At 53.0% G+C, this 21,047-nt stretch overlaps 1 long non-coding RNA gene across 1 annotated transcript; it reads left to right on the top strand.

Moving 5' to 3' along the window:
• The first annotated feature begins 17,320 nt into the window (after positions 1-17,320).
• On the top strand, positions 17,321-20,050 carry LOC306816717. Its single transcript, XR_013777761.1, has 3 exons — positions 17,321-17,418; positions 19,211-19,296; positions 20,017-20,050. It is a non-coding gene; the product is annotated as an uncharacterized lncRNA (long non-coding RNA).
• The last annotated feature ends 997 nt before the right edge of the window (positions 20,051-21,047 follow it).

Here is a 21,047-nt window from a genome sequence, read left to right as displayed (position 1 = left end):
AGGAGTTTCCAAGCCCCCGCAGAACCGAGCGCGGTTCCCACCTGTGCTGGGGCCGCCTCCGAGCTCCGCCGCCCCTCACCGGCTCCGCCGCTGCTGCCGCTGCCGGGCCCGCACAGACGCCGCCACAACGGCGCCTTTGGCCCCGGGGCCGGGCTTGTCCCGGCTCTGTCCAATCAGCATGTGAGAACGAGGAGTGACGGCAGAATCAGCCAAGCGCGGTGAGGGGCGGGGTCTTCACATGGCACGGGCTCCCCTCCCTTTTCCCAATCTCCACCATTGCTCGGAACCCTCGTCTGAGGAGCGGCTCTGCGCTGGGCCCGGCCCGGGCATCGGGCCAAGGAGCCGCTGCTGCCCTGAACCGCCGGGAGCTCGGGGTGAGCGGGAGCTGCAGGCGGTGGGAGCTGGGGGTGAGTGCGGGGTGGAGCCGGGACCCACCTGGAGCCCCGGCGGGAGCCTGAGCCGGGCAAGGGATGTTTGAGAGAGGCCCCGGGGCTGTGCGGGAAAATTCACATTGCCAGAGGTTTGTGTGCCCAAAGGAGACAGAGGAGTCCTGTAAAAGTGATTTTATTAATGAGCAAGGGGAAAGGCTATGGGCATATTTGTCATGCTGTCTCTAAAATGCAGCCTCCTTTTTACCCTCATTTTCCGGGCTGCATCTCCCCCTCCCTTTCCCGAGAAAAAGAAAAGACACTTGGAAGGTTCAGGTCTCCCGATCCGCCTGCTGCATGTCCTCCTTATTATGCACCCCTCCTTTAGTATAACATCCGATTTTCATGGCTCTGTTAAGTGTTTCTCCTTCTCGAAGTTCAGGAATTGAGCAGGATCTTGGGTGAGCAGCAGTCCGTGTGAATTAATAACATTTTCTAAAAGTGAATATTTCTCCCATTGCTTTCTCATGTACACGTTTCTGGCCCTATCCCCATGGCAATTTCACTCACTGACCCTGTATTTTTCTTCCTGGGTGTTTCTTGATTTTGGGATTATTGTCAGTGCCCTCACTCCCTGTCCTTTTGTAGCCGTTTCTGGATCAGGCCTGGCTGCCACCTGCATCCCCTTGCTCAGCTGCTGAATGAGCTGCACTCAGCAAGGTGTCTGCATGGGAAAAGGATGAGAGTTGCTGCAGCACATCAGAGGAGGAGCAGCATTCGTTTAACCCATGGTCTACCAGGGAACCATGAAAACGTGTCCCATTCCCACCCCTTCTACATTTTAACCGGATTATGTGCTACCTTCTTATTTTGTACGTTGTACGTTTCACCACTTTTTGCTTATCCTCTACTTGCAAGCAGCAGTTTGAGTCATTTAATTTTGCACAAATGTCTCCTTCTTCCTTGTCAGGGTTGGGTGGGCAGGAACGTCAGGAGCTGGATCTCTGTGGTTGGTTATTATTTAGAGGACAGTTTGTAATTCTAATTCTGTAATTCAAACGTAAATGTGTACTTTGTCCCAGCTGGGTTAGTTTGCATTTCTAAAGCTCCTCTCCTGGCTTCCAAGAGCTGATGCTCTTCCAGAGCAGCTGTTGGATGATTGACATGTTCCCCCTCCAGATCCTGCTTTTTACTTGATGTCTTTAGCATTAGAGAGTCAAGGCACTGCTTGATTCTTCCCGGGATGTGTGACAGAAATTGCAAAATCCACAGGTTGACGGGATGTGCAGATGAAATCATTCCCTGATATGTGAGTTTTACTCATTTTTTTTCCAATAGTTATAGAGTCTGAAGCCAGAGAAGTCCATTATTTAGTGTTCATTTCTTCAAAGTTGCGTAGTTCTTATTATTTGATTTCTTAGTGCACCCCGATTTCTCCCCTCTGATGTTAATTAGGTCAGCACTAATGGATTTCCTACTCAGGTTTTTCCAGACCAGTTTCTCCAACTATGCCTTGGGGCAGTGACTAGGGTGGCTGTTCCTTGATGTTACCTGATGATCCTTGCTGTTTGTTGATGGTCATTATCTTTGTGCTCACCTTTTGGGCCATTCACAGTCTGTTGAGATGTTAAACTCATCTCTGTTGAATGGTGTAACATCCCTTTTAAAAACCCTTTAAAATTCCTTTCCCGAATATAAAGGCAAACCAAGCCTGAGTGGAAAAATAAACTTTAAAAAATTTACAGTTGCTATATTCTCCATCAATCGAATCCCTGGCAGCCCAGTGTGTGAGTGTGACTGAGAGCCAGAGTGGAATTGTGCCCTTGTGTTCCCCAGCAGCTATGGCAGTGCAGGCACAGAAAGCAGCAAAGCTGCAGCAGTGGCTGGGTTAAACTCTTCCCTGTCCTCAATTCCAAATCCTCCTGTGCCACTGAACAAGTTTCATTCTGTAATCACTGAGCACTGCTCATCCATGTAGAGGCTCTTTTGGTTATCAAAGCTTTAAGTTGGTGCCAGACTTGAAGCACTGGAGATCCTCCTGCCTTCAGTTTTTGGGCCTCAGGTCCCATTAAAGCTGTGGCTGCACAATTCTGCAGACAATGAGGCCATTCTGGCCACTGAGTTAAACATTTTATGACAAGAATTCCTTTGGCATGGCCCTGTGTAACAACCAAATTTTAAAAAGGGAGTTTCACTTTCCTGGTAACTATTTAAAGGTTTAATAAAATAGAATAGGAGACAAACATTAAAGCAAAAGGTTATGTCAGCAGGGTGTTTGACCTTCAGCCAAGAGCACACCCAAACTCAGAAAACACTTCCTGTAATGCTTCAACCTGCAGCATATTCATGGATCTTCATGCACTATTCAAAATCATTCCCCCCCAACCTGTAAATCAGCATCTTTTTCTTCCCTGGCAGTGTGGTGTCCCATAATCCAAAAATGTGAAAAATTTCCTGATTATCTTTTCTCCCATTCTTGGAGTCAGTTACATGAATAAAAGCTTTTTACACCACCCTGTTATATTTATCACCCTATTTTTTTTTAACTTTTCTTAAAAGCAAACCTAAAAGAAACTATATTCATACAGCAAAGTTTTCCAGCATTATACATATGGGATTTATTTTAATATTTCCCCAAAAATCAAAAATATAATGTGTACTATAACACACATCCAATTCAAATTTCTTTCCTGAGTCATGGCTAGGGCACCAATCATTTTGGTTTTATTTCATTTTCTGAAGTTTTGCTGTTTCTCATGTCCATCACTCAATACTGAGGCTATCTGGGGTTAAAAAGTCATACAATGTTCTGGCTGGAACAGAGAATCCTCAGTCCACATCCTACAATTCCCTATTAATCCTCAGAATTGTCCCAGCTCCATTTTAGTGCTGTGTAATGTTACTTCTGAGATTCCCTGATCCTTCTCTGGGTCAATACAACAGAAACCTTCAGTCAATATGTGTCTCAAATATTTAACCTTTTTCTTGAGCATTATTGTGGGTTTTGGTTTTGTTTGGTTTTTTTTTGTTTGTTTTTTTTTTGTTTGTTTTTTTTTCTTTACCATTTCTTGCCCTTCTGACAGGATCAATCCATCCACATCCTGCATTAACCCAGTCCCTGGGGTAAATTCTTGTGATGTTTTCTGCCAGGCTTGCCCCAATAAGGCTGGTGCTTCTGTGCATCCCTGCACGACCGTCCATGTCTTTACCATTTTCCCTTCCAGCTCTTGTTCCCAGTCAAAGGCAATCCAGTTTACCATCCTGTGTGAGTGGGCATCCCCAGAAAGCATCTTTGACATCAAGCACTGAATGGTGGCAGTGTGAGGAGGGAACCTGGTTAAGGATAGTGTAAGGATCTGAGACCCCCTGGGTGCTGGGGCCCCCTTGGGCCCTGGGGTTCATCCCTCAGGGGCTGTAGAAACTCTGCCATGGCCTTTGCCTTCACCTTGGCATTTTCCTCATCCCTTCTTGCTTTCATCCCTGCACCTGCTCCTGCTGCTCCCCAGCACAGAGAAACCCCCTGAAATCCTGACCTCCTTGTCTGCCTGTCCTGGGAACTGGGGATACAAAGGGTCTGGATCAGCTGACACCTTTTGAGGATAAGAGCCTGCTGAAAAACATCCCCATTCTCTGTTTTTCTCTTCCTCCTCTTTTCCATCATCCATTTCCTAGCACATAGATTCCTCTTGCTGCTTCTTGACTGAACCATGTTCCTGCACACTCCCCTTCACCCAGTCCCTTCCCAGCACACCAACAGCATCCATCCCCTGTTGTCTAAATCCCTTCTGGACTTCCCTTATTGCCCCCCTGGATATCCTTGTCCTTGATTCCCTCTGGGAGAATGTGCAAACTCCCTCAATGTGCTCCCGAGAGACCCTTCAGAGATATCCCATTGTCCTGTTTCCTGGGAGCCCTTCCTGGCTTTATCTTTTTCCCCTCCATGGGTGCCCTGCCATGTTCAGTCCCCGAGGATCCCACTGCACTCACTGATGAGATTTTCAGTGCTCTCTGGCTGCCAACTCTTCCCAGCCCCCCTGATCTGTCTCGTCTGTCTCCTGGTCACTCTCGGGTACCCAATCCATGCCTGGAGCCTCTGCCCCCCAAGGGAGCTGATCCTCCAAACTGGATGAGGCACCTTCAGCTGCACTCACTGCCCCTCTGCTGGGATGCTGTGGGTTTAGGGGGAAGAGGGAGCTGGCAGTGGGTGCTGGGCCTGGGGGTGACAGGAGAAGGGAAGGAGAAGCAGGGCTGAAGAACAAAATGGTCAAATGATGCATATGGGCAGAGAAAGTAGGATTGTGCAGGAGGAGGAATAGTAGGAGGAAGAGGAGTGTGAGGAAAAGTAGGGACACAGGATGAGCAGAAACGGGAAGCAGCAGAAGGTTCTACCCCTTCCTGCATCTGCAGCCATCCTCCAGCTCCTGGAGTGTTGTCACTCCCATATGCAGCAGGTGACTGGAGAGAGGGATCCATGATTTTCACAGGGGTGAACCTTGGTGTTTCTGGGCTTCATTAGGCTAAATGTTGGAGCTTTGTTTTCTTTTGCAGAGCCTGAGTCTTTATATTTTGGAGGGGATTCTGGCTCAGTCCAGCTGTTTGGTTAGTTTTTGTTCTGTGTCTTGATGTTTGGAGAACTTGTGATCTGAGTCCCGGTGTTTTGGAGGGTTTTACAGACACAAGATTCCCAATGACTTCATGAGATGAACTTGGGCAAGGAGGAAGCTCCAACCCAAGGCCCTTTCCTTTTGCTGTTTCTCCCAAAGCAGGATTTTTTGTTCCAAAGCTGTGGGCAAATGGGGGAAAAGGAAAAGCCCCAGAGATCCCTCAGAATGAGGAGCTGCAAACCCAACCCAGGGAGCTGCGAGGAGAAAAGACCCTCCCTGAGCTGGGAAGGCAGCCAGAGATCCAGGCAGAGCTCAGAGCTGGTGGAGAAGCCTCATGGAGGGGAGAAGCCCCACAAGTGCTTGGAATGTGGGGAGGGTTTCAGCTACAGGTCCAAGCTGATCTGGCACCAGAGCATCCACAATGGGGAACGTCCCTACGAGTGTGGGAAATGTGGGAAGAGCTTCAGAGACAGCTCTATCCTCTTACAGCACCAGGTAGTCCACACTGGGGAACAGCCCTACACCTGCTTGGAATGCAGGAAGAGTTTTGGGAACAGCTCCACCCTGAGATACCAATAGCACATCCACACTGGGGAGAGGCCCTACAAGTGTCCTGAGTGTGGGAAGAGAATTCAGACCAGCTCCCATCTCCTCCTACATGAGCGGATTCACACAGAGAAGAGGCCCTTGCGCTGCCCCGGCTGCGGGAAGGGATTCAAGCACAACTCCACCCTCACTGCCCACTGGCACATCCACATTGGGGAGAGGCCCTACGAGTGTCCTGAGTGTGGAAAGAGCTTCTCACATAGCTCAGCCTTGTCCCGACACCAACGGAGCCACCACTGAGGGAAGCCCTGTGAGTGCCCCGAGTGTGGGAAGAGCTTCGTGCTCTGCTCTAGCTCCATCCCCCATGGGAGGATCGGTGTTGGATGATCCCCAGTGACCCCCGTTGGGCAGAGCCCTGGTGATCCGTGCTCCTGGTGATCCGTGTTGGGGAGACACCTGGGTGGGGGGGCTCTGCATCATCCTGTTTCCCTGTAGGCACTTGGGTGGATGCAGGGACAGGAACATCCATTGGGACACAGACCAACATTGGGAATTCCTTGGGGAGAGTGTTCTCTGTATCTTTTGGTGTTCAATCCAATCTTTTGATGGCATCCAGGAGTACTGAATGGTCTTGGAGGTCTTTTCCCATGTGATGGTTTGTAAAGGTTTCCTGAATTTTTTAACCTGCCAAAACCGGGGCAGTCTCCTTGTATCTGACAAGAATCAATCGATTGGATTTTTAATATTGACACATTGTTATCCCAGTTCTATTATCGTAATTTTATGATTTTACGTTACCCAAAGTTTAGGCATTTTTGCGAAACACACAAAGACAAAAAGCCCCAGGAAAGTTCTCTTTCCCTTCTGGCCTCTCACAGAGTAACACCAGCCCAGGCCCCTCCAAGCTGCCCGGGCAGGGGCAGGTGGGCTCTGACTCAGAGCTCAGGAAGCTGCCGGGCCCCGTTTCCAAGCAGGGACCCCGATATCCAGGGAAAGGGAAGGACAGACCAGTTGCTGCCATCCCTGCCCCCGGGCATGGCCGGGGCTCAGCAGAACCCTGCCCTGCCCTGCCCGGAGCGGCTCCGAACGGCCGGGCCCGCCCCGCTGCCCCCGGGGCTGGGGGAAAAACAACCGAGCCCCGTTCTGGCAAGGACCCACAGCCTTGTCTGCTGGGCAGGGTGGAGGAAGAACCCCCGGCCCGCGGCTGGAACTGAGTGCAGCGGGCGCTGGAGAACAGCCATGAATCCAGAAACTCATCACCGCTCCTCTGGCTAAACCCTACAGTCCTCACCAGCCCAGCGTGGCCTTGAAAGACTCTTTATTGTAAATAGCTCCGACCGCCCCACCTGGAAAACACCACAAAACCCTCTGCTGCCCGGGCCATGCATTAACTCTTTCAGTGCCTAAAATAAACCTCTACAGGTACTTTATTGTCTCTCCTAAATTTAAAAAAAACAAAACAACAAAAACTAATATAGTAATACACACAGAAACAAGATAAAAACACCTTAATCAAACAAAAACAAAAGTCAAATCCCAAATAGAGGAAGAAGAAAAGTCATGAAATAAAATTTCTCTTTTTTTAAACTATGGAGAAAAAAACTCTTGTTTCCCTATAACATATCAAAATGTTGTGAAGTGAATATGACTGTTCTAAATGTAAATATAAACAAAAGCATTCATATTAAAGTAAACAAATGTAAAAATTGCTGTTACCCGCTAAGTTTAAATAATAAAATAATCCCTTTCAGTTTCCCCCCAAAAAGAGAAAAAGAAAAAACTTATGCTCTCAAAAAAAGAGTAAACTTTTGCTTAAAAATATAATCCTTAAAGTGTGCCCCATAAATTAATATAGTCCACAAAAAAAAAAAAAAAAAAAGGTGTGAGATTAACTGTTAGTCTAAAAAAAGGGTTTTTACACAGTAATCAGATTTCCATTCTCCTGGGAACAACAAAAGCACAGGAAAACTATTTCTTGTGAAGAAATCTTCATAGACTGAAAAAAAAGTCTCCTCTTACTAGTAAATTAGTAAAAAACTATTTTAAAGATGGCAAACAAACTGAGTTGGTTTTTTTATGTTTTCGGTATTAAAAAAAAAAGTGTGTGGAGGAAAACATGTATTCTAAAGCTTTATTCTAAACTATTTTTTCTTATACATTTTAGTGATAAAATTACTCTTTATACCATTTAAAGTTAAACCTGTTTTTTGCCTTCTTGCAAATCCTATTTCGCAACAAAAAAAGTTTAGATTAATAAACTAAATCCAACCTCAGCTATTCCATTATTTAGATTTCCTATTCCCCAAGGGTGTCTTCCACAGGCAAATGCTTATTAACTGGGGTAAAGACCAAGATTTTGGTGACAGTGAGGTAGAAACATCTCCAAAAAAAGGTTCTTCCCTCCCAGCCGAGCATGCGAATCCTCTGCTTGCACAGACACATGTTGCAGTGTGCTTCTGGTTAATGGTGTGTTCTGTTATTGCCCAAGTTAATGGTTTAGTCCAAAATTATACCCTCCCACCCTCCTTGTCGATCTGACCTGAATTACCTGTCAATGCTGTTTTGTGCCAACCCTCTGCTTGCAATTCCCCTTTGGAAATCCCCTAAAACTGGACGTCTCATCAGTCCATGGTGACCCAGTTTTCCCCCCTACCTCCCTCACTGGACAATGCCTTTGTGAGCCCCTACCCTTTATCCCTCCTCAGCATTTCTTCAGTTTGTACCTTCCCCTTGAACCTCCCCCATATTTATGTTGTTGCAGCTTCACCATTTTTGTCTTTTGCCCCACAGATTCGCCAGAGTAAGGAATCCTTTTTATCCTATGGAAAATACCTTCCCCTCCTCCTTGTCCCCCTCAAATGCAATCTGAGAGCCAAAAGGCCATGGAGCAATGGCTCGAGCCACGTCTAAGGCCTCCTGTTCCCTGAGTGTGACCCACTCTAGGCATGGGGCCCTAGTGGCAAAGTGAGTGCAGCACTGGCTGTTGTGACAGTGCCCTGCCTCTGGTCTCACTTGGGTTTCTGACTGGGTCTGAGGCAGGGGCTGCCATTCCTCACTTGTGGGGAGACCAGAGCCCCCAGACCCTCACCCAGCGTGCAGGCACTGCCTGGCAGCGCTCCGTTCACTGGCACGGTCGTGCTCTGAGTCTCGGCCACTGCGCCACTGCTGCTGCTGCTGCTGCTTCATTTGCTTTTAGCACACCCAGAGCTCACTGTTAGGCCACCATGGCCTCCAGTTCTGCCCTCTTCCCATCCCTGTGTGGGGATGGAGCACTGCTGTGCTTTCAGGAAGCTCTTTGTTAACACTTCCAGCATAGCAAGCTCCTTTGTCCTATATGGATGCTTGCCAGGGAATCCCTTAAGGCTGGGCTCAGAGCATACTCAAGCTGGCTCTTCTAAAACCCAGGCTCCTTGTCTCCTTCAGCGTGCTCAGCACGGCTTTTAACCCCACAGTGTTGTGCAAGGGATCTGCATGACCTGAGCTGCCCTTGTTCCTCTCTGTCCGTGCACAGAGAACGGCAGCAGGGCTCTGTGTGTCCCAGGGCTCATGTTTGGTGCCGCTCAGGCTCCACAGAGATGTGGGTAAAGTGAAAAAAAAAAACTTTATGAAGGGAAGGCAAAGCGAAGGGGTGAGCTGGGAGGCAAAACAGGAGATGGGCAGGGCCTGAGGAATGGAGGGAGAGAGCTGCCAACAGGGAGGGAGATGGCAGGAGCTCCTGGAGCTTGCCACAGGCTCAGCTGTGAGCAGCGAGAGCTGTGCCTGGAGCTGCAGCTGGTCCCGTCTGCTCTGCAGCTGGTCCCATCTTCAATGGGCAGGTCGCCGAAGGACAGTGGTTCTTCTCATTCAGCACACGAAGTTCGGCAGATCTTCTGTTGAACTGCAGCTGGATAACCTGCCTCATAAAGCAGGGGCTCTTGTCCTCCTGCAGGGCTTGAAGGGCTGCAAAAGAGAGAAGCAGAACCACAGTCAGAGGCCGGACTGTGGGAATCCAAGGAAACCTTCCTGCCAGGGCCATCCCACCCGGCTCCTGCCATGGCCAAGAAGGAGCAGGAGACCAGGGCACGGGCCAGAAGGTGCTGGCCACGGATCCCCCGTGTCCCTGAGAGCTCTCCGTGCTCGGCCCGCACCGCCCTTCGTCCGCACAGGCCGCAGAGCCCTCCGCAGCCGGGCAGCGATTGCAGCTCCATGCCCGGCATATGCAGCTGCCCCCGGCGGCCCCAATGCCACGAGGGCGGCTGCCCTCACTCACCCTCGCTGAGGACCTGCAGCTCTTCCTTGTGTCCCCTCAGGAGCGTTCCGGCGAGCCCTGGCAACACAGAGCCCGTGTCGGCCCCAGCGGCACAGCTGCCCCCCAGGGGCGCTGCCAGCCCTGCGGCCACACGGCCTCGTCCCCCGGGCAGGGCTCAGCCCGGGCCCCTGGCGCATGGTGCCGCCCCAGGGCACGGCTGCGGGAGGGCGGCGGCAGCGCCGAGGGCAGGCGGGGCTGCACCGCGCCGGGCCCGGCTCCCGCTGCCGGGGCAGCAGCCGGGCCGGAGGCGGGGAGGGACGGCGGGCTGGCGGCTCACCGATGAGCCTGAGGGCCGCCTGTCGCAGGCGCGGCTGCGGGCTCTGCAGGCACGGCAGGGCCCAGCGCAGGTGCTCGGCCGCTCGGCTCTCGTCCTGAAGCAGCTGTGGAGAGCGCCAGGAGGGAAAGCTCGGCGCGGGCTCTGCCCCTCGGCCGGGCGCTCCTTGCGTCCAGCCCCGGCCTCCCCGGCCCGCACAGCCCCGAGGCACAGCCGGGCCGGGACTCCGTGGGCACCCGGCTCGGGGCCGGAGGAGCCCGGCCGAGAGCCCACATGGCCCAGCAAAGGGAGCAGCCCCTGTGTAGGGTGCAGGCTGCGGCTGCCCTGGCTGCGGCGCTGGGCAGGGCCACAGCTGCCGGCCCCGCACACTGAGCTCCAGGGGCAGGGGACTTCTCCAGCCTGCGCCTGGGGCTTCCAGGCTGGCCTTACCAGGCACTTGGCGACCTTCATGCGCCACGGCTGGCTCAGCAGCTCCTCCAGATCCCTCCTCCCCAGGAAGCGTGCTGCATGAAGCAGGGTTTTGCCAGAGGCCTGGAGAGCAGTAGAGAGCCGGAGGTGGCACCAGAGCCAGGGGCATGGGACCCACGTCCCTGTGCCAAGGCCAGGGCGAGGCTGGAGCCCACGAGGCGCCAGGGGAAGAGGCAGCCAAGCCCCTGCCGGGGATGCAGCAGCATGACACAAAACCTCACCTTCGCCACGCACCGGTTCTCGTTATGCCAGTGCAAGAAGAGGGGAAGCAGGCTCTGGCTCACGATTCTCGTGAGAGCTTTTTTCCCCTCTTCCACTACCAGCTCCATCACCCTGCTGAAGAGCTGGATGGAGAGCAGCTGCACGTGGCTGTTGTCCTGGAGGAAAGGAGAAGAGCTCAGCACCGACTAGTCCAGGCCCAGTGGGGCAAAGGCCCAAAACTGCCCAGGGCACAAAGTTTCCTGGGCAGTCTCCAGTGCTTGTGGGCACAGAACCTTACATTCTCAAAGTGTGGGAGGAGTGGCTCAGCCAGCTTCTGGGCAGTGGCGCTGGGTATCTTTAGGTCTTTCTCCTGGAGCATATAGGCTAGCACAGAGAGGGTCATCCAAACCATCTCTCCATCTGGATCACCCAGCTGCTCCACCAGGTGTTGACAGAGGCCGCGTATTCCTCCGCTCTGTGTGCAACACAAGGCTGTGCTGTGAAGCCCTGGAGGGCTGCAGCACCAACAGGGCCCTGGCCCTGCAACCCCATGCAGCTGCCTCAGAGCCCAGAGGCCAGAGGCCTGTGACGAGGCACTGGGGCAGCTGAAGCAGGAGGCAGAGAGCTGGGAGCAGCTGCCTCAGCTGCCGAATCCCAGGCAAGCCCAAGGAGCAGCGTTGCCCAGTCCCCCGCTGCCAGCACGGCTTCAGCCACTGCCCCCTTCTCACCAGCGAGGGCTCCTTGCTGAGCACCACAAGGCCTCTGAGCTCCAGGCGCAGCCTGTCCCTGCTCTCGCTCGGCAGGTGCCTGGACATGACCGACAGGGCACTGTGCCCGTGTTGGCTCAAGTCCAGGCACTGCAGGACCTGAAAGGCACAGGGCAGTGACAGGGACCCGGCCGCTGGGAGTGCAGAACTGCCCAGGGCCGGGCCCAGGCGGCAGCATCGGGCGCGCATAGTGCCAGGCGGCTGCGGCTCCCAGAGCCAGAGAGCTGGGAGGCAGCTCAGCCAGGCAGCGCTGGCCCTCAGGCTCACCTCCACAAACAACGCCAGGGCCGACAGATCCCAGCGCGGCTGCCCCCCGATGAACAGGCTGAGCAGGTGCCTGGCGATGCCGCAACACAAGGGGCTCGAGCCACGGCGCATCTCCCTGGCAGGGGGAGAAAGGCACCAAAGCCCTGAGCTGGGCGGGCAAACCTCTCCCAGGACTGACTCACAGAGGTGTGGGACCTTTGCCCAGCACCCTACGAGGGGATATGGGCCCTTTGGGAGGCGCCTGCTCCTGGGAGCCCTCCTCTCCCAGCCTTTTCCAGGCTGCTCGGCCGTCCCTCGGTGCCAAGGCCCTCTGGCCACGACCATGGGGAGCGTGTGGGGCACTCCGGGCACCAATGCTGGCAGCGGGGAGAAGGGGGACTCACCTGGCCAGCAGCCCCACTGCATAGTGCTGGGTCTCAGCACAGAGCAGGGTGTCCCAGACCCGCCTGCGCTCCAGAGCCACCAGCTTCTTATCACAGCCCAGCAGGCAGAGCAGAGCCTTCATGGTCTGCACTGCAAACCTGTGGCCAGAGCAAAGGCCAGGTCACGCTGGGAGCAGTGACCCTGGCCACAAGGGCATGGGAAGGACAGGGTGATTGGGACCTGTTGGGCTTGATGGGAAGGCGGTGTTCCTCCCGGCACGCTGTCCAGAAGTTCTCAACCTCCTGTGGCATCTGCTCTGTGGTGCTGAAAATTTGGAATAGCAGAGCCACGAAGACACGGGCAGAATATGCAATCATTGTGTGGTGCCACTCGGGCATGTGGACAGTCACCCAGAGCACCAGAGTTGCCTGCAAAAGACAGAGCAGCACGAGGCAGTGCTCAGTTCCGAGGTGTCTGTGTGGCAGGGCCCCAGGGGAGATGCAGGGGGAGCACCCGGCCTGCTGCCCCTGAGCCTGTCCCTAGCCCAGCCTTCAGCCCAGTGCCCGAGGCTGGGAGCTGCAGGGCACTGGGCACAGCATGGAGAGCTGCTGGAGAGTGGACCTGGAGGGCAAGCAAAGGCCAGTGTCAGAAACTCACTGCCAGTGCAAAGATGGCCTCGTTGTCCTCTTTGATGAAGAACATGCTGTATACTGGCCTGTCTTCCATCACAAAGAGCAGCTCTGGAAGCACCTTCTGCACTGCTGGTCCCGATGAGCCGATGGTTTTCCACATCAAGGCTGCAGCTCTGTGGGACCAGAGCTGTGCATCAGTACCAAGCCCCATGCAGATGAGTGGGGCTGGGTGACAGTGCCCCCGTGCCCTGAGGGGCAGGAAGGGAGCACGGCAGAAGGATCAGCAAACAGGGTGGCTCAAGGGGCCCAGAGCTCTCTGCCTGTCTGGCAGACCCCACTGGACAGGCTGTGCAGGGCAATGGCCCTACAGGCCAGTGAAGCCTGAGCTCTCAGGGCACCTGTGCCGCATACCTGTCACACAATGGCGCAGAGCGCAGGAGGCTCATCACCACATTAGCTGGGTGTTCTTCAGCCAGCCTCAGGAGGTCATTTTGCAGCCCAGCATCCACAGTTCCACAGGACACGAGTCTCTGATGAATGTCCCTCACCCTGTGTGGCACCTGGAGGGAGCACAGGGATTTGGAGTGCTGTCCATGGGAGCCTCTGGCCCCGCTCACTCACCAGATCGCCCCAGGGCCGGATGCGCTTGACGGCCACCTGTGAGCCAAGGGGCAGCAGCGGGCTGAGCTCGCCACCTGGCACGCTGCGCTCCAACCTCCCCTTCCTCGTCTTCTTCTTCCTCCTCCTCCTCCTCCCTCCTTCTCCCTCCTCCTCCACCCCTGCCACTCACCATGGTGCCGTCTGCAAGCCGGGTGACCGGGAAGATGCTGCCAAAGCCGCCGCTGTCCAGCAGCGAACCCATCCAGTACCGCTCCTGCAATGCCTCCTGCGACTCCCCTGCGGGCGACACGCGGCTGTCAGCGCTCGGCCCGGGGCCAGACACGGCCCCCGAGCACCCCCCGAGCGTCCTGGGCCGGGCATCCCCACCCGCCCCGGGTCTTGGCAGAGCTCGGGCTGAAGGAGCCGCAGCGGGGGCGGCGGGAGCGGCCGCGCCGCGTGTGCCCTCCACGGGCCCCAGGAGGATCCGGGGCCGGGGCTGGGGCCGGGGCTGGAACTGGGGTTGGGACTGGGGATGGGGCTGGGACAAGCGATGCCAAAGAGAAGTGATGCCCAGCCAACAGCGCCACAGCCAGGACAGCGAGAGCCGGGCGGAGGCGAGACCGCGGGGGGATGGCCGGGGCCGGGACCGGGGCCGGCGACGGGGCAGGGGCAGCCCCGCCAGGGGCCGGGGGCGGGCTCGGAACATGGCCCGGAACGGGAAGAGGGGAGAAGGGAAAAGAGGGAGAGGGTCGGGGAAAGCGACTCCGAGGAAGAGAAGGAACAAGAGATCCAAAGGATCTGTAGATTCACTGCCGCTGCTGCTGCCGCTGCTGCCGCTGCTGCCGCTGCTGCTGCCGCCGCTGCCGCTGTTGCCGCTGTTGCTGTTGCAACTGAACCCCCGGGGCCGTTTCTCCGCGTGTTCGCTCGTCCGCGTGTCCGTTCCATGGTCGCCCCACTCGCCCCATGGCTGAGCCCCGCACGCCCCGGGGGCAGCCCCTGAAACTGTCCCAGCACGAGCCGGGGCTGGGCCAGGGGCTCCCCGCAGAGCCGGGGCCGGGCCGGGGACCGGTTCTCCGGCCAGAGGCCACGGCACCACACCGGGAGCCTGAGGCCGAAGGAGAGATTAGTTAACTTGATCCACTGTGAATTGAGAAAGCGAAATAACTTTTCATTGGTTTCCCGAGCTGTCCATCACTCAATCAGCTCTCCAATTGGTCCCCGCAGCTCACAGGGGAGGCCCCCAGACGCGGGACAGCCCCTCCCACTCCCCGGCCTCACGTTGCTTCCCTCAGGCAAAATCCGCCCCTCCCCCAGCACGCGAAACCGACACAAAGACAAAAACAATAAAGAAAAAGTTTCTTATCTCCGGGTACTTGAAGTTCAGCCAAGAGCACACACTAACTCAGACAAGACTTCCCTAAATGCATCAACATGTTGAGTATTCATTGACAATTCCCGATGCGCTCTCCCGGCGGTCCCTGCGGGGGTTCCACCCGGGGGGGGCTCGGACGGGGCTTGGCCCAGACCCCCCCCGGGACCCTCCCCAAAAAACCGCCCGGGACCCCCCCCAAAAAACCGACTGGGACCAGGTCAGTGACTGGGGGACGGTGCCGGCTCTTTTTGGGGGGTCCCGGTGTTTCGGGGGGGTCTTGGTTTTTTTTTTTGGGGGGGGGGGTCCCGATATTTGGGGGGGTCCCGATTTTGAGGATTCTCGGTATTGGGAGGGGGGGAGTCCCAGGATTGGGGATCCCGATATTTGGGGAGGGTCCCGCTATTTTTGGGGAAGGAGTCCCGGTATTTGGGGCGGGTGTCGATATTTGGGGGGGGTCCCGGTACTTGGGGAATCGCGACTGTTTTGGGGGTCCCAGTATTTGGGGGACTCCCAATATTTGGGGGGTCCTGGTATTTTTTGGGGGGTCCCAGTGTTTGGGAGGGGGGTCTCTATTTTTTGGGGGGGGTTCCCGATATTTGAGGGGGTTCCGGCATTTGGGGAACTCCCAATATTTGGGGGGTCCCGGTGTTTTTTTGGGAGGGGTCCCGATATTCCGGGGGGGGGCGATATTTGGGGGTCCCGGCTCTTTTTGGGGGGTCCTGGAGTTTGGGGGCTTCCAATATTTGGGGGGGGGTTCCGATATTTGGGGGATCCCGGTAATTTTTTTTGGGGTGGGGTGTTTCGGCTCTTTTTGGGGGTTCCCAGTATTGGGGAGGGGGGGCTGATATTTGGGGGGGGTCGGTCCTGTTATTTTTGGGTTCTCGTATTTTTTGGGGGTTCCTTCTATTTTTGGGATTCGTTTTTGGGGGGTTCGTTATTTTGGGTGTTTTTAGAGATTCCCGTATTTTTCGGGGGGGTTCTCACTATTTTGGGGGGTGTTCTCTATATTTTTGGGGTTCCCAGGGTTTATTTTGGTGTCCCTGTGCTGCTTTTGGGGTTTCCTGTATTTTTTGGGGTTCTCTCTGGTTTTGGGGTTCTCTATATTTTCGGGTTCCCTGTGCTGCTTTTTGGGTTCCCGGTGCAGTTTTGGGGGTCCCTGTGCTGATTTTTGGGGTCCCTGTGCTGATTTTGGGGTCTCTGTTTTTGGGGTCCCCCCGCTGATTTTTGGGGTTCTCTCTGTTTTTGGGGTCCCTGTGTTTATTTTGGGGTCCCCGTGCTGATTTTTGGGGTTCCTGTGCTGATTTTTGGGGTTTCTGTTTTTGGGGTTCTCTCTATTTTTGGGGTCTCTCTGTATTTGGGGGTTCTCTGTGTTTTTGGGAGTCTCAGTGTCTGATTTTAGGGTCTCTGTTTTTGGGGTCCCCGTGCTGATTTTTGGGGTTCCGGTGTTTATTTTGGGGTCTCTATTTTTGGGGTCTGTGTTTTGGGGTCTCTGTTTTTGGGGCCCCAGTGTTTATTTTGGGGTCTCTATTTTTGGGGTCTGTGTTTTTGGGGTCTCTGTTTTTGGGGTTCTCTTTGTTTTTGGGGTCCCTGTGTTTATTTCGGGGTCTCTATTTTTGGGGTGTCTCTGTATTTGGGGGTTCTCTGTATTTTTGCGGTCCTCTCTGTTTTGGGTTCCCCGTGTTTATTTTGGGGTCTCCCCAGGCCGGGGGGCGGGGCCGGCAGCACCGGTGCCCGTGAGCCGGATGGGCCGGGCAGCGGCCATGGGAGGGACTGGGGGAACTGGGAATGGGAACTGGGGAGACTGGGATGGACTGAGAGGGACTGGGAATGGGAAATGAGGGAATTGGGAGGGACTGGGGGAACTGAGGGGACTGGGAGGGACTGGGGGGAACTGGGAATGGAAATGGGGGCGCTGGGATTTTGGGGTCCCCCATTGGTGTCCCCCACCTGCCCAGTTTGGAATGGGGTCTGGGGTCTCTGGAATTGGGTCTGGGGGCTCTGTTTGTAGTTGAGTCTGGGGTCTCTGGAATTTGGTCTGGGGACTCTGTTTGGAATTTGGTCTGGGGTCTCTGGAATTGGGTCTGGGGGTATCTGGAATCGGGTCTGGGGTCTCTGGTGTCAGTTTTGGCTCCCCCAGGGCTGGCGCTGGAATTGGGTCTGGGGGCTTTGGCCGGAGCCGCCTGGATGCGGCTGTGGGGGCAGGAGCAATGCCAGGGTGAGTGTGAGACCCCAGACCCAAAATCCCCCTGAGACCCCAGACCCAACTGGGGACCCCCAAAATCCCCTCCAAATCCCCACCCCCCCACCAATTTTGGGTCCTCCCCTCCCCAATTTGGGGTCTCTCCCCTCCCCAGTTTTCCCCCCAAATTTGGGGTCTGTCTCCCCAATTTAGGGTCTCCCCCCTCCCCAATTTTGGGGTCTCTCCCCCCCCCAATTTGTGTCTCCCCCTCTCCAATCTGTCTCCCCCTCCCCAATTTGTGTCTCCCCCTCCCCAATCTGTCTCCCTCTCCCCATTTTCAGGATCCCCCTCCCCAGTTTTGTCTCCCCCTCCCCAGTTTGTCCCCCAGGCTCCCCCCTGCTGTCAGCAGCCGCTGCCGAGCGTTTGGTGCCGCGCTGAGCCGGGCCAGGGGGGCGGCGCTGAAACTGGGACAGCTGCTGAGCATGGCAGGTGGGACCCCAAAACACCCCAAAATCACCCCAAAATAAACCCAAAAATATCCCAAAATAACCCAAAAACCATCCCAAAAATATCACAGAAATATCCCATAAACATCACAGAAATATCACAGAAATATCACAAAAATATCACAGAAATATCACAGAAATGTCATACAAATACCATAGAAATATCCCAAACTGGGACAGCTGCTGAGCATGGCAGGTGGGACCCCAAAACACCCCAAAATCACCCCAAAATAAACCCAAAAATATCACAAAATATCCCAGAAACCATCCCAAAACCATCACAGAAATATCCCATAAACATCACAAAAATATCACACAAATATCACAGAAATATCACAGAAATATCATACAAATACCACAGAAATATCCCAAACTGGGACAGCTGCTGAGCATGGCAGGCGGGACCCCAAAAACACCCTAAAAACATCCCAAAATAACCCAAAAACCTTCCCCAAATCACCTCAAAAATATCCCATAAACACCCGAAAAATATCCCAAAAATATCACAGAAATATCAAAAAATATGACAGAAATATCCCAAACTGGGACAGCTGCTGAGCATGGCAGGAGGGACCCAAAACACCCCAAAACACCCCAAAAACATCCCAAATTAACCCCAAACCACTCCAAAATATCCCAGAAATATCCCATAAACATCACAAAAATATCACAGAAATATCCCAAAAATATCACAGAAATATCCCAAAAATATCACAGAAATATCCCAAACTGGGACAGCTGCGGAGCATGGCAGGTGGGACACCAAAAACATCCAAATCACCCCCAAAACACCCCAAAATAACCCAAAAAACATCCCAAAATCACCCCAAAATCTCCCCAAAAATATCCCAAAAACACTAAAAAAAAATCCAAAAAGCATCCCCAAATCACCCAAAAATATCCCATAAAGAACCCAAAAAACATCCCATAAACAACCCAAAATCACCCCAAAAATATCCCATAAACACCCCAATAAATTTCTCAAAATCACCCTACAAACACTCCAAAACATCCCAAATTTATACCAAAATCACCCCAAAAATATTCCAAAACAATCCCACAATCACCCCAAAACCACCCAAAAAATATCCCAGAAATATCCCAAAACCACCCCAAAATCACCACAAAACACCCCCAAAATATCCCAAAATACACCAAGAACATCCCATAACCCCATAAACCACCAAATCCCAAAACCTCCATAACCCCAGAATCCCATAACCCCAGAATCCCATAACCCCATAACCCCATAACCCCATAACCCCAAAATCCCATAACCCCATAACTCCACAATCCCATAACCCCATAACCCCACAATCCCATAACACCACAGTCCCACAATCTCACAATCCCATAACCCCAAAATCCTATAATCCCATAACCCTACAATCCCATAACCGCACAATCCCATAACCCCACAATCGCATAACACCACAATCCCACAATCCCATAACCCCACAATCCCATAACCCCACAATCCCACAATCCCATAACCCTACAATCCCATAACCCCACAATCCCACAATCCCATAACCCCACAATCCCATAACCCCACAATCCCATAACCCCACAATCCCATAACCCCACAATCCCACAATCCCACAATCCCATAACCCCACAGTCCCACAATCCCATAACCCCACAATCCCACAATCCCATAACCCCACAATCCCACAATCCCACAATCCCATAACCCCACAATCCCACAATCCCACAATCCCACAGTCCCATAATCCCACAATCCCACAATCCCATAACCCCACAGTCCCGCACAGACTCGTCGGTTCTGACCCCACAGCTGCAGCAGATCCTGGTGCGGCTCCGGCAGAGCGCAGAGCCCATGCCGGGCTGGCAGACCCGGGTAGGGGATTGGGGTTTATAGGGTTTCTATAGGATTAATTTGGTTTATAGGGTTTTTATATTATTTTATTGGGTTTATAGGGTTTATTGGGGTTTATTGGGGTTTGTTGGGGTTTGGCTCCAGCAGACTGCAGAGCCCATGCTGGGCTGGCAGACTCAGGTAGGGGATTGGGGTTTTTATCCTGTGTCAGGATTTGGGACCAGCTCCTGGAATTCCAGGATTCTATGGGGCTTTTATAGGATTCTATAGGATGTAATGTGATTTTATGATAATTTATTGGATTCCCACCGGATTTTTTGGTTTTTTTTCCATAATTTGGGGAATTTTTGGGATCCCCAGGCTGTGCTGGAGCAGAAGCTGGGTTGGGATTTGGGACCAGCTCCAGGAATTCCAGGATTCTATGGGATTTTTATAGTTTTTAATGTGATTTTTTTGATATTTTATAGTATTTTATAGCTTTTAATGTGACTTTATGTTACTTTTTGGGATTTTCACCTGGCTTTTTTTGGAATTCTGGGATATTTGATAATTTTGGGAATTTTTGGGATCCCCTGGCTGTGCTGGAGCAGGAATTGGGTCAGGATTTGGGACCAGCTCCAGAAATTCCCAGATTCTATGGGATTTTAATAGGATTTTAATGTGATTTTATGATAATTTATTGGATTTTCACCGGGTATTTTTTGGAATTTCAGTAATTTTGGATATTTTTGGGATCCCCAGGCTGTGCTGGAGGAGGATCTGGGCCCGGGCTGGCGGGAGCAGCTCCTGGAATTCCAGGATTTCCCCGGGACAGGTTCAGCGTGTGTGGCTCCGCGACGGCCGCCAGGGGGCGCTAAAGGTGCAGGTGGGAATGGAAGAAATGGAAATAAAAATAAAATAGAAAATAAAAATAAAAGTGAGAACAAAAATGAGAATAGGGATAATAGTGACGGGGATGGGGGAATTTGGGGAGGGAAATGGAGAATTGGGCGGGAAAATGGGAATTATTGGGGTGAAAATGGGAATTTTGGGGTAAAAATGGGAATTTTTGGGAAAAAAAGCCCCAGGAATTTGGGAAATTGGGGGAACTTCGCGGAGAAAATGGAGGAAAAATGGGAATTTTGGAAAAAACAAAAAAATTGGGGGAATGGGAATTTTGGAGGAAAAATGGGAATTTTGGGGAAAAAAACCCAGGAATTTGGGAAATTGGGGGACTTCCAGGGAAAATGGGAATTTGGAGGGTAAAAATTGGGATTTTGGGAGGGGAAAATAGAGATTGGGGGGAGACAATGGGAATTTTGAGGGGAAAAATGGGAATTTTGGAAAAAAAGCCCCAGGAATTTGGCAAACTGGGGGAATTTGGGGTGAAAATGGGAATTTGGCGGGGCAGAGGTGGGCGGAAAATGGAATTTTGGAAAAAAACCGAGGAAAATGGGAAATTGGGGGAATTTGGGGGGCAAATGGGGGAAAAATGGGAATTTTGGGGGGAAAATGGGAATTTGGAGGGAAAAAAATGGGAATTTTGGAAAAAAAAAACCCCAGGAATTTGGGAAATTGGGGGAATTTGAGGGAATTTTTTGGAAAATGGGAATTTGGGGAGAAAAATGGGAATTTTGGGGAAAAAACCCCAGGAATTTGGGAAATTGGGGGACTTTCAGGGAAAATGGGAATTTGGAAGGTAAAAAATGGGATTTTGGGAGGGGAAAATAGAGATTGGGGGGGGACAATGGGAATTTTGAGGGGAAAAATGGGAATTTTGGAAAAAAAGCCCC

This window comes from Erithacus rubecula (assembly GCF_903797595.1).
Source record: "Erithacus rubecula genome assembly, contig: scaffold_838_arrow_ctg1, whole genome shotgun sequence".
In the NCBI taxonomy this organism is placed as follows: domain Eukaryota; kingdom Metazoa; phylum Chordata; class Aves; order Passeriformes; family Muscicapidae; genus Erithacus; species Erithacus rubecula.
The sequence above is the reverse complement of the archived record's forward strand: the minus strand, read 5'-3'. Positions and strand labels throughout refer to the sequence as shown.